The following is a 14,992-nucleotide window of genomic DNA, read 5'->3' as shown; positions in this document are numbered from 1 at the left end:
GCAGTTAAGTGCATCATGAGGTACATGAAGGGTACCAAGGAGATGTGCATCTGCTTTGGTAGAGGAGACATGCGTGTACTTGGGTACACAGATTCAGACTATGCAGGGCATGTGGATAGTAGGAGATCCACTTCTAGTTATGTGTTCACCTTTGCAGGTGGTGCAGTGTCGTGGATGTCTTGCGCACAGAAGTGTGTTGCTTTGTCTACCATAGAGGCTGAGTATGTTGCAGCCACAGATGGTTGCAAGGAGGCTATATGGCTTGATCGGCTAGTGGGAGATTTGGGGATTCATACAAGTGTACTGACATTGCATAGTGATTCCATGAGTGCTATTCAGCTAGCACGGAATCTGCTCTTTCATGCAAAGACCAAACACATTGAGGTCAGGTACCATTTCATCAGGGAGGTACTTGAGGACAAGCACATAGAGCTTGTCAAGGTTCATATAGATGATAACCCTGTAGATATGCTGACGAAGAGTCTACCTAGTCAACAGTTTGAGTATTGTCGTGTATTGATGGGCATTGGATAGTATGCTCATTGGTTGTTCTCCCTTAAAGGCACATTGTCCTTTAAGTGGGAGTTTGTGGGGGTTAAAGGTCACTGTGCCTTTACCCCGGTTATGTACAATACTCAAACACATATATAAATGAATGAAAAAGAAGATTAGGGTGGTTTTGCACCCACCAAAACTTGTGTAGCTCTCTCTCTCCCTCTCTCTCCCTCTTCCGTTCTTGCTTCCATTGAGAGCACTCTCAGTTTCCACACTATGAATTCCATAATATTAGAGCATCTTCATGAAAGTATGATTTCTTGATAAACTTGCATCTATTTCCTAAATGGAAGGGCATGCCACAAATCCTCTACCTACTTACCTACACCTTCCATTTGCTAATCTACCTGCCATCTACTAACTTACTTAGCTGCTAGTAACAAATGCTAACACTCCCACCCAGCAGGAAACTCATATGAGTTGATTACAAATATTTCTCACTACAATGGTTCACTCATATGGGTTGAGCTGCTGTAAAATCAGCCAATGGTAGGGCTCCCATTCAATGGACAGTTCATCATCGTGCACATGAGATGATGGCACTCTTTTGCAAGAGGTTTGGTGAATATGTCCGCAAGCATTTGGTGATTGGGATAGTACTTTAATTGGAGGTCACCAGACTATAGGAGATCTCGAACGAAATGGTACTGAACATCTATGTGCTTGGTGCATTTGTGGAATGTTCCGCTTCCTAAGAGACATAGGGCACCTTGGCTATCCGTGAGCCATAGAAGACTCTTGTAGTGAAGAAGAAGAAGTCATGTATGTAAAATATGTCAAAGAATCCCCACTAGGAGTAGATTTGTTGGTTGAGCTAGGAGCCATAATAATAATACACAATCACACAACAAGTGATACCAATTCACAGTCTACAATAAGAATTCAATTAGATTCCAAAATTATAACCCCAAGTGGTGGCTAAGTTGAATAGAATTTTGCTACTAGTGAAGTTCTAGTATCTAAAAATCTTGACTAATAGCTACCATCACATAAGATGGAGCATGACCTAACTCCATTCAAGAGGTCTATGGCAAGCCACTCATACTAACGTTGCCTAAATTGCCATGTGGATGAAACTCAAGTAAACTAGATAATATTGATCCATGAGGAACTTGTGAAGTGTTTAAATATACGAGAGAGAAATGGAGCACTCCTCACTAGGGTGCTCTATATATTATTGAGCAAGGAGTTACAGCATCAAAGGGTCAAGCCTCAATCCACAAACCACAAAATGGAAGCTACAATACTATTCTACCTACTCCAATAAAACAAAACACAAAATACAACCACTTGAAAGCATCAAAATGAGAATTTTTGAAGGTGGTGGCTGATAACACACTCTTGTGCATTCTTGAACTGATTCGAACTCATTTTTTGGTGTTTGCAAGTGAAATGTGACTCCATATACACCTTAGCAATCATCCATGCTAGTACTCCTACAATGTGGCAACAAAAAGCATCAAAAAACAAGCTCAAAAGAGCAAAAAAACACTCTATGGATGGAACTAGCAGGTTTTTATTTTCCTACAACAAAATCACACTTTTCTCCATCCAAACCAGCCTATACTCCACTAAAAACACCCCTACATTGTGCAATGGGTGGATATCGATAGAAGCTTGTGCAATACAAAAGCGTACCTCAAACTCCCCGCAACAATGCCAAAAATGTGAAGTCTCCAGCGATGACTCACATGTCATGGGGATTTTGGGGGAATGTCGTCGAAGCCTCTACTCTCGAACAACTCCTTGAGGGAGCTCCATATGCACACACTACCTGCTTGTGTCACCAAAGCATCTACCTTTTCTTGTGCTAGTGATTCCATGGGGAAAGGCAAAGAGAGTGGAAAGAGGAGAGAAGGGGAATGAGAGAATAAGGGAGAGAAGATGAGAGTAAGGGGGTAGTGGCAATCACAAGACAACTCACAAGGAGGAGCAAGGAAACTCAATGCAAGAGAATGAAAGAAAAGAGAGCTTCTATTCCATTCCTTGAAAGTACACAATGAAGACCAAAGTCAAACTTTTGGCCTTTTATACTATCCACCTTTTGAAGGCAGGGCTAATCTTTGCATTCTTTTGGACCTCTCTTCTCTCATTGTACAACCACTTGGGCCCATTTGGCTCCAAGGGATTATCGACCGCTATTCCTTACACTCTCTTCTACATTTTCGCTCAATCTCTTATAATAGAAGAGTTGTTAACTAAGTGGCGGTTAATAGATGTAGAGGTTGAAATGTGTACAAGAAGTGGATTTGATGCCAAGTCTAGAAAGTGTGTGATACTTACACCAAAATGTGCGCATGATGTAACGAGTGCATAGAGCACAAAAAATCAAACGTTTTTTCTTTTGAGAGCACCCTCAAATTCTTTTTGGATCAAGAGGAACGGCTTGATCTACGAGGAGGGGAAAAAAGGTTGTGTGTGCTGTGAGTGTCGATGCAACCCGTTTGCCTGCGTTGCTTGTTGGAGCACCTATGTGTCTTTAGGGTGTCTTTGCCATGAATTTGGTCACAGTTGGTCATGTCTACAGTTCGTAGTCATTGACGGAGGTCCATGAACACTTTGTTTGGAGTCACCAGTCAATGAAGCCACCTGCATTCATTGATGGTCATTGGAGGCCTTTTGAAGAAGCCAATGTTGAAGCCATTTGATGCTAGTAGGAGCCTGTCGCTGGCTGGTCGCAAAGACATGCTAGTTGCTTGTAGGTTGTAGCTTTGTTATAGATAGTTGCTGCATTGTTGATAGGCTAGATCATGTGCCACAATAGCTAGGTCATTGTGGCTTTTGCAGATAAGTCGTTTGTAGCTTAGGTGAGTTTTGGTCGATGGCGGTCATGTAGATTCACTTGTGCTACAAGGTTGTTGCAAGGTCCCAACCACTCACATTCTCTGGGGGCTTCACCAAAACTAAATAAGGATAGCCTCTCTCTCTCTCTCAAACACAATGGACCCAATTCTTTCACAATCTCAAATTTGAAATTTGAATTCTTAATTTCAACATTTGAATTTAGGTATGGGTGTCTTGAGATTTGGCCATGCGGCCGAATCTTTCAATTTTGAATGAGTCCATGGTGCCTTGAGATTTAGCCGTTCAACCAAATCTTGATGACGCACCTCATATACAAGGTTTTGTACTATTTGATGATGCCTTGAGATTCAAGTGTGTCCATGGTGTCTTGAGATTTGGCTGTATGGCCAAATCTTGAGATTTTTAAAGTGTCAATGTCTTGATATTTAAAACAATATTCATAAGAAACCACATGTACCAATTCTTGGGCCCAAGCCATACCACACAGACCAAATCTTTGATGGCATAACCTACAAACCAAGTTCTAGGAAGATTTGGTTGGGTGGTCGAATCTTGATGATACACCCACAAACCAAGGTCTAGGGAGATTTGGCCGTGCGGCCAAATCTTGATGAGAGACCCCACAGACCAAGAACTAGGGAGATTTGGCTATGCGGCCAAATTATAATGACACACCTAACATACCAAAGTCTATCGAGATTTGGCTGCATGACAACAACTTGATTACATACCTCAAAGAACAAGGTCTAGGGAGATTTGGCTATGCAGCCTAATCTTTTTGCCATTCCATAGAGGTCAAGGTCTAGGGAGATTTGGCCATGTGGCTGAATCTTGAAGATACACCTCACAATCCAAGGTCTAGGGAGATTTCATCATGTGGCCTTATCTTGATTACACACATTGCAGTCCAAGGTCTAGGGACATTTTTGCCACACGGCCAAATCTTGATGGCACACCTCACAGATCAAGGTTTAGGGAGATTTGGCTGTGCGGCCGAATCTTGAAGATGCATCTCACAATCCAAGGTCTAGGTAGATTTTGCAGTGCAGCCTTATCTTGATTACACACCTCATAGTCCAAGATCTAGGGACATTTGGCCACACGGCCAAATCTTTATGGCATACCTCACAGACCAAGGTCTAGGGAGATTTGGGCATGTAGCCGAATCTTGATGGCACACCTCACAGACCAAGGTCTAGGGAGATTTGGCCATGTGGCCAAATTTGACTTAGCTTGAGTGGCACATACGGAAGGGTCAGTCGGCATTTTCCTTTAAAGGATCAATGTTTGTATTATATTTGTTTGGGCTTCATGTAAATGATAAAAAAGGAATAAAGGTCAAGGTCCTTGGTGAGGGTGACATGGCACTAGACTAGGTGGATCTAAGGCTAAGGGACCTAAATGCAGGGCAAATGGTTTCATACATATCCCAAGAGAGGGGTAAATGATGCATTAAGGAAGGACCCTAATTTGCAGACATGTGGCATACTAGATCCATCTAGGGAGTTTTGGGGCTCGTTGGGCATAAGCAAGCAAAAAGCTTTTTACGTGATCTGATTTAGGATTCTGTGAGCTTGCTACCACCGAGGTTGGCTGGGAGGTTATTGAATGTGCCTGCACCCGTGAATCGACGTAACAATTTAGGAGCACGCAAATTTTCATGTGTCAGCACATCTACGTATAGAGAAACACCATATTCAAACTTCAAATGGAGTTGAGTAAGCTTAAAATGTTATTCTTATAAATGAAAAGACACTACAAAACTTTAGAGTCTTAGAAAAGGTTCATCCTACTAAATAACATAAGGATATCCATCTAACAGTATGAAAGAACTTTAGATTCATCCAAAATCAATATTTCAACTCCCATGGGTTTTAACACGGTTGAGCTTACGACTTATTCTGTTGCACACGATTAATGATGTTTGGCTCTTTGGCACTATGCCTTCATCATGGAAAAAGAGATTGTTGTGTTTGATTCGAAAAAAGTGCCTATGCCAATATTTATCAAATTGGTGGCCCATTACACTCATGCCTGTGGTGTATAAGCTGATTTTTAAAATGTTGGTCTATTGCATTTCTTATGTATGGGCTTGCACCTTGCACAGTATGGTTTTGTGCTGTGTAGGCAAATCATGGATAATATTGCAAAATGCTTACATTGGCAATGAATATGCCAAACCCATTAGGATGTTTTGATTATGCAAGTGGATATTGAAAAAGCATTTGACACTGTTAGATGGGACTTTATTGCAGATTGTGGTAATTGATTTGGACCCAAGATGCAAAATGTGGTTTATTGGCTTTGTTGCCCCTTATCTGATGTCCCCTCTTTTTCTGTGGCTCTTCTTATCAAGGCTATGCTCTCATTGCCCTACTTTTTGCAATTGCTTCTCATCCATTGTTAATGCATGTGGATGCCTTTGTTTTGCAGCAATGTTTGCATTGCATTGATTTTCTTGGAGGAAGATCTTTTGTAAGCAAGCTTATGTAGCTGATTCTTTTTTCTTTCTATTGAACTTGGAAGTAGATGTTAGGCATCTTATGCAGGCACCTGATTTGTCTGGTCTCCTAGTTGGCTGAAGGTGAATTTCTCTAAATCCAAACTTTTGGAGGCACTTGATTTGTTTAGTCTCCTAGCTGGATGAAGGTGAATTTCTCTAAATCCAAACTTTTGCCTCTGCGTATGATTGGCATTGCCCTTTTGTGGCCTTGCCTCTTGCTCCTTCTTGATTAAGTGGTGTGTCATTTAGATGGCATATCTATTTTCTACACGAGAGACAAAAGCTTATTCAGAAGCTAGATTATTGGAAATTGTCTACTTGGCCCCTGCACGTTCGTCTTCGGATTGTGTCATTTAGATGGCATATCTATTTGTTGCACGAGAGACTTTGGGGGGTACAAAAGCTTATTCAGAAGCTAGATTATTGGAAATTGTCTACTTGGCCCCTGCATGTTCGTCTTTAGATCGTGCAGTCCATTCTCATGGCATACATGCAGTTCTATTCCTTGGCCTTCTCTCTGGACATTCATAATTGATGAGATGGTCAATGTATTCCAATTATCTCTGATGTTATTTTTGGGCAGTTGCATGGTCATATTATTGGCTCTCTCTTTTCTACACATCTGATTCATGATTGGTAGTAACTTTTGGCTCATCTGCATTGGTCGGGCCATTCTTCGGATCTAGGAAACACCCTCCGTCTCTGCAAAGCATCCATTGGAGTCATGTCTACGCTCTCACTCTGTGGGGCCAAGTCATGGATTGTGGGTCTTGAGCTTGTTTCTCAGCCTCAAATTGAGCTTGTTCCTTTTATACCCATTGTTGAAGTGCCTGAAAACGAGCCTTCTCCACCTCTGCATTTGGGTATGGAGCTTCTTTTATTTGAGGCTCAGGAGTTGATGTGGATGAGCTCGGCTGCTCATTGCTTGGCAGAGATGGTGGCACTTGTGCTTTCTTTTTAAGAAGTCGCTTTGGTTGGATTGGAATGTTAGGGTCCTTGGTGGCCTCTTTCTGTTGGCGTGTAATTACATTGACAGGTTGTGATATTACACTTGCCGGACCCAGACTTTGATGGTCCACCCCGATGATGCCGATTGGGATGTCAAGCTTAACCTCTGTTTATTGTGGGACTTTATTTTTCATGGGACAATCCATATAGGCATGTCATATGCCACAATCTCTGCAGAGTGGTTGGAAAGTAATGGGGCTACCACGATGAGGGCACTCTGCGATCCGACGTGGCTCATCTTAAGCCTAGAAAGACATATTTGTTACATTGTTTGGGTATTTCCACCATGGATGATGTGGTGGACGATTCAGGTTTCCCTCTCTCTTTTTATCAGGCCAAGAGACAGTTTGGTTTGGGGATGCATCATAGATTTATTTGGCATGTTCTCACCACCGTGCTGCAATCTTTTCAGCTTGTCCCCTATCTCTTATTACTCTTTCTTTGGTAGATTACAAGATTCATCGGGGACTTCCAAGCTATTATCCTTTCTCTCTTTTGATAATCTTTCTACTAAGAAAGCTTATCATGTGTTGCTTCCATAGTCGTGGATCCAAGGCCATGGGAATCTTTTGTGGTGCCTTGACTTGGTAGAAGGTCTATCTTTAGTGCACTTGGAGCAGTAAATTACAATTTTGATATAGCAGGTTTTCTTACTATTTGGAAGTTGCTTTACTAGTGGGTTCTTTGTTGGCTGCCCAACATATAGCTTCTTTGGCTTGCCCTACCTGCTCACATCCAAGAGAGACTATTTTGCATTTACTCTAGATTTGTCATGGTGCTTGTGATTTTCTTCATAGACTTGGGGCTTATCTTCATGCTTGTTTTCCCACGATCTCTTTTGGTAGACACTCTTCGTTGTTTGGTAGATATACCTCTACACTAGGCCATATTCTTTTTTTCTATTGGTGTCGCTATTGGGCATGGTGGTCACCACATCATGCATGCAACATTCAACCGTATGGGCTTTTTTTGGTGGATGTTTGTCATTTCTTTCACTCCTCCTTGTATCGGTCTCACCAAGATGGACATTCTCTTGGAGATCTTCCTTAGGAAGTGTTTTATCACTATTTCTAGTTTTTTGAGTGGTAGTTGCTCCACTCTGGGGTAGCTATTACTATACATTCTTTCTAAATGACATATTTCTTTTCAGAAGAAATTGTGTGTTGCACATGCTCTATGGTGCATGTGTGTGTTTTCAGTGAATCAAATCATAGCATTTTTTAATTCTTAAGAAGAAGAAACTAGAATTAAATGGGAGTTCACCGTTCATTCCATATGAATGCTAAGTTCTGTATCACAATTTCTTTTTTAAAGCATTTAGGGCTTGTGTCTCCTTTGTAACATTAGAGGATTGTTGAATTGAACGATTGTAGATCTTTTGGAGGTATTTTTTTTAAGGGTGAGGTGGCATGTTCAATAGCTATACTATGATTGCATTTCAAGGTACAACCAATAAGGTAGGTCAATATTTTAATTGAACAAGTGGGTGTAAGATTGAATTCATGAACTAGGTTTAGAAGCTACCATTCTTGAAAAGTTTCTTGATTTGCCATCCATTATTTTTGTTTATGAATGGCTTTTTCTTTCCTGTTTAGAAAGTTACCAACCTAAGCAAGAAGCATAATGTTAACGCCTTATATTTATTCTTTAGATTGAAGTCCACTTAAAATGAATGTCTTTAAAGTTTAAAGACATATGATTCTTTAAGAAGATGAGGTAACATCCACATTGTTTCAACATGATATAGCTTATAGTTGTGCTTGGGATACTGGAGTAACGAGTTGAGTCCATGGCAATTGTCCAAGCAATCGGATTATACTCATGGAGGGCCTTTTTTAAAATGTTTTCTTGAAACTCATGCTCTCAAATTCTACCACGAAATGTTGATCATATGCTACATAGAGCTACATGAAAGCTAGATGTCCCTATATTACTCTTGCACATCAAGAGGTTCAATGGATTCTCTCTCCCCATCTTGAACAAATACCCACCAATAGTGTCATAATAGAAAGCCTTTTATTCACCTAATTAGCGATGTTTGTGCTTGTTGGAGCATGTGGGCATGTACATGGAGGGTAACACCCCTTCGTCTAAATGGCAATGTACATTGCCATCTTGTGTGGTGAGAACTCCTCTCTCTCTCTCTCTCACACACACACACACACACACACACACACTCTCTCTCTCTCTCTCTCTCATCTTTTAACATGGTCATGCCATTGCTATTTTATTATCGGTTCACTTTGACTTCATGCCCTCCCATTGAGACATCGTAGTTCCCTCTTGTATTACTCTATTCTAGCTCAAAAAGATCTTGAAACAAATTTATGGAGCTTCTATTATGCCAATTTGATGGTTCTCTTTTGTAAAGGTTTTATGCCTTGTGAAAGAGAGTAATTCTATATGAGAGAAACTACGACTATTTTGTAAGGTTTTGAAATAAAAATTAGAGTTTTGTGGAAAGAGATTATATAAGTCATGACCACTTGAGTATTAGATGCTCCACTAGCTTAGGTTGGTTCTCGAGCATCCACATGGAGCTCTAATCTTTTCGGGGCCATATGCCTATATATTGTGTAGCACAGAGATCTTCAAGATTTTGAATATTACTACCCCACATACGAGGAGTACAAGGTTCACTTGATAACATTATGCTTCTAAGTCAATAACCATATTCTTGAGGATAGTGGGGACTTTATTACCTTGTGCACAATAGATTTTTTGAGCAAACTAGATGGATCTATAATTTTGAAGTAGCTTAGAGGCAAATAGTGGATTGTACTCCTTTTGCTGGAGAAAGAAATGGCTTGTACATTGTTGAACTATAATTGAATTTTAATTATAATTTAGATGACTTATAATTATAATTCATATGAATTTTAGAAGTACAAATTTTCTTTTGAGTATGTGTGTTCAAGTAACGTACCTTTCAATTCATAGGTGACATGGTTGTTGTTGACTATTTTTGTGTGTGGTAACCAAACTAGTATGCCTAAAGATTGCATGTGCAAGGGAAAAAAAAAAGATTGTATGTGTAAGGAAAAAGTTCTTCAAAGCAAACTTGAGGACGAATTCTTCCAACTTTACATCTTATTCATGGCAATGGAGAAGCTACCTTTGTTTTAATTTGTTAGTTGGGAATTTTGTTATCTCTTGCAAGATGTTGCAGAACATTTATTGATGTTAAACTGATTGATTATATTTTATTATGTTAGCTGGCCATTGAAGAACTCTAAATGAAACACTATTACCAGATATTCATCATAAGTGGTTCTTTCCAATAATTTCACTCATTTGGATTTTAAACAAATAAAGCACAAATATACATCCTTCATGACATATCTTGATCATTTATGCACTACTGTGTTTCTTTTCTTGAGGTTCTTATTCATAGAAGATTGTTTTCTAGCTCTATTCATGAAGCTTTTTGTTAGAAGTTAGATTCAAATTTGCATTTGCTATTGCTTTCGTCATTACTAGTAGTTATTTTGTATCTCTAGCTACAATATATTCAATTAGATTATTTAGTTAAATACAAAGATTTCATAGCTCCTTACTGATTAAAATATATTTACCAAAGAATATTGAAGTTTGAAATTATTCACCTTTAAGCCATGTCACAAATACTTATTATCCTTATTTCTTCTCTCAATGCCTCATGTATATAAGTGGCACTGTGACAAATACTTGATGACCATCTCTATTATAACGTTCTATCAATCACTACAGTTTGGGAGAGGCATTAGCCATAATCTTTAACTCCTTGAAGGAGTTAAAGATTATGGCTAATATATCATGCATCTTCAAAGTATCATACATTTAAAGGGAAAGGTGGAAGGAAAGGATGTCACATTGTCATTACTTCTTATATTAACCAATTTGGTTTACACAAAGACCTATGGCTCGTATTTGCAGAAATAGTTGTAACATGTTATGTTGTGGGAAAGACAAGTTATGCGAGTACCAGTTAGCTCTACCTATAAGCCCCAATAATGAGGAGAAGGCATTGGGTAACCCAATTGCTCGATACGTCCTGGTTGTTTAGACACTACATGGAGGTCGAGTGTGATGTGATGGTTCAAGATAACTTAGGAAAGAGCTGGCACATTGCCAGCTAGGCTACATGCGAGTGCGGGAAGATATGTCGATATCTTCTTGCATTAAGTGCTAAGGAACCCACTCCTGGGAAAAATTCCAAAAATCAATCAAAGTCCAAGAATGACATTTCTAAGTGTGGAATTGTACTTTTATGTGTAGAATTAGAGACATTTCCCTGCATAGAATTATCATTTCTATGCGTAGAATTGCATTAATCTTCTGTCAAATTTGGGTCATCTACCAAGTGTCACATTGAGTTACGTTAGGAGTCAAAGTCACTTTCCATCTGCCAAATGTCAATTCTTGGTCCATAATTCTTGTTTCGGGGAATAGTCAAATTTTAAGGAATTGTGAAGAGAATGCCAATCATGGGGAATTGTTCCAAACAATTTCAAAATAGGTTTAGGGGTCAAGTTCCACTCACCCACCACTATTTTTTACAATGCACTATTTTTAAAAATTCACCCACACTATTTTTTTAAATTCTCCATAGTGACCAATTCTCTCTTATCTATGAAGATCCTACTATCCTCTAGATATCAAAGGTTGGCACTAAATAAGAAGATTTGGAAGTGCATTTCTGTTTGGGTAGATTTGAAGAGATGGCTCAACCTGCTCAACCCGCAAGACTATGAATCCCACTTTTGGTAGCGAAGGAAAGTTGGATGAAAACAATTAAAGTTCAAAATGAAGGCGATGTTGAGCACATATGAGCTCTAGGAGATGATGACTCGAGTTGACACGATGCCGATTACTAGATTAGATCTAGCCAATGCAACACTACTGACAGCTGTTGATATTTTGGCATGGAGAATAAGGGACACGGATACACCGTGTTCCATCATTACGAGTGTCAGCAATTCTATTATGACGCCGATTGAACATGTCACCCATTGCGGGCGGTCTTGAAGAATCAATATGGGACCATGAATCAAACGCAAATTCAAAATTTGAAGAATCAGTTTACAGGGGAGAGACTATCTAAAACTGAAGTAGCGGAGCTATTCGTTTCTCAAGTAAAGAACTTGCACGATTAGATGTTTGTGATTGGGATCACAATCACCAGCTAAGATCTTGCACACAAGTGCAATCAAATTCTTCCAAAGTATGGCGGCCTTGTTACAACATTGAATACACAAGTAAGAGTACCTCCCCTCACTGTTGAGGACTTCATCAATATGATTTTGGAGGAGGAGATGCAACAAGGTCTAAAAACTCCAAGATTATAGTGATGATGCCGATGTGAGCACAAGTAAGTTGTGGCATGAAAGCTTTGGACACTTGAGTCTTGTTGCATTGAAAGAGATGCGAGATTGTTGCAGATCTATGAGAAATAATAGATTTTCTAGATGTATGTGAAGCTTCCATGATGGGAAACTAGCATCGACAACCATTTCTTAAAGAGGCCAGCAAATCAAAGTCTTCTCTACAGCTGGTTCATATGGACCTATTAGAGAGGCCAGCAAGTCAAAGTCTTCTCTACAGTTCGTTCATATGGACCTCTGCTCGTGAAAATGGAGACAGAAGCATTGGGTGGCTCTTTCTACTTCATGTTGTTGATCTATGACTACAGTAGAAAGATTTGGATATATTTCCTAAAGATGCCATGCCTCTGGAAAGTTTAAAGAATGGCATGCATTGGTTGAGAATGAATCTGGCAAGAGGCTGAAGATATTGAGATCAGATAGAGATGGTGAGTTCAATTCAAGCAAATTCAAAAGTTACTATAAAAGCTGCAGAATAAAGCGGTAGAAACCCCTTCCCCATACACCACAATAGAATGGAGTAGCAAAGCGCAAAAATCATGTCATCTGGGATGAAGCATCCAACATGGCCATGTATATTGTGAATCACAGCTTATTAATCACAGCTTTACCAAAGATGTGTATTTTTGAATCACATCTTTACCAAAGTGGTTAAGGGAATGACTCCGCATTCTGGTAAGAAACCTTCAATTTTGGAAGTGACTATTATGTACATGTGCCAAATGCATCCAGGACCAAATGGGATCCAAAAAGCCAGACATGTGCATTCCTAGGATACAGTGAGAAGGCAAAAGGTTACTGCCTCTACAATCTTGCAACTAGGAGGGTGATGTTGAGTCGAGATATGGTGTTTGTAGAACATTTGCATCGAGTGGAGGAGGATGTGTACCCTTTGGAAAACTAGTAACTCTCTGTATTCAGCCGACACAGCCACCAACAACAGACTAGCAATCCCCCACAGTGCTTGGATGGTGATGGGTTATTATTATTTGAGTGAGATTATGACCCAACATATCTGAACAATCATGTGAGTGAAAGACACACATGTAAATACATGCATGCAAACATATGGACTTACATCCTTCTGATGCATACTCACACAATCATATATACGCGCATGCGTGCGTGTGATATTTTCACCCGAAAAAGAAGTGCTTGTGTAATAATAACATTTTAAGCTTACTTGGATTCATCTATAGTTTGAATATGGTGGTGCTCTATCGTATGTGCATCTCCCACCCAAGCCAATTCAATATATGAGTGATAGGTTATTATTATGTGAATGAGATTATATGAGGCACACATGTGAATGATTTATGTGAGGGAGGGACACACATGTAAACATATGCATGCAAATAGATGTAAGCATGCACATAGTGAGAGACTATGAGGCACACATATGAATGATTATGTGAGGGAGAGACGCATGTAAACATATGCATGCAAATAGCTAGACACATTCTTTAGATGTACACTTGCATGTACAGACACACATGCAAACATGTAAACATTCACACATGCAAACATTACGGCAACATCTCTCTCTCTCTCTCTCTCTCTCTCTCTCTCTCTTAAACATGTATACATTGACACATGTACACACATGGTGCGAAACCAAATGTATATACGTATGTACATCTCTCTCTCTCTCTCTCACACACACACAAATACAACGCCAAATGTATGTACGTATGTACATCTCTCTCTCTCTCTCTCTCTCTCTCTCTCTCTCTAATTGTGAGGCCATCCCAACCCGAGGATTTAGAGCACCCCAACTTAGACAGAGCCGCTTTCAATTCTTGATTAATAAGAGGCAGATCCAATCCTCTTGAGAAAGAATTAGTCAAAATTTTCAAAGAAAAACATTCTAAGCACCTCTACAAATAAAGGAGAGTTGCAAACACTTCAAAATGCCTATTCATCGTGCATGAACCATTCTGACGCAGCACCTGATGCAAAGAACACATGCGACAAGAAGTATGAAGGCTTTGAAGAAACAAAAAAGAAGCTACCATTTCCGTTAATCATTCCAGCCAAGCAACGAAGGCTTGCCTGAAAAACAAATCCAAGGCCAATTGGCATTGCTACACAACATTAGCACACTCAACTAGATCTAGCCTTTGCATCTACCACTTCGCGATGCAAGTCGCCTAGGTAGCGTCTGTCATAATCTTGATTAAATCTTGCATGCCCAAAGAGAAACAAACCCATGCCTAGTCTACATTGACTTGCATTACAAGTCCACAAATGAGAGCCTTGACAAAAACTGTAAAGACATGGCGCTTCACATAAGAATTATTAACCAACAAAAGCCTTTTGCAAGGTGATTGCAAATCATGACTAGCAGACCAAAATGCAATGTCATATATACCAAATAAATTGAAATTTAATCCAATGCGGTCTCACATCAAACTGTCACATGGAGCATGTACCAACAATCTAAACCGCCCCTTTAAAAAAGGCCAGAAAAACCAGAGACCAACAAACCGAAATACACATCATGGTCATACACCCAATGTCTAGTACACCTAAAGAAAAGAAATAAAGGGAAGGGCAATAGCGAGGGGGGAGAGGGAGAAGGAAATTTAAAAAAAGAGAGAGGGGCTTTAATTTGTGGAAAGATTTATTGACAAAAACTAACGGCTTGTACCAATGCTAGCTAACATTGCACATTTACCAATGTTTACTGAACAGTTGACTATGATCATATTTTCAAAGTAGTTCAAATGTGCTTAGTTTTGCCTCTTGTATGGAGGGA

This window comes from Dipteris shenzhenensis, chromosome 20, assembly GCF_047967505.1.
Source record: "Dipteris shenzhenensis isolate YYH24624 ecotype China chromosome 20, Dip_SZ_1.0, whole genome shotgun sequence".
Classification (NCBI taxonomy): domain Eukaryota; kingdom Viridiplantae; phylum Streptophyta; class Polypodiopsida; order Gleicheniales; family Dipteridaceae; genus Dipteris; species Dipteris shenzhenensis.
The sequence above is the reverse complement of the archived record's forward strand: the minus strand, read 5'-3'. Positions refer to the sequence as shown.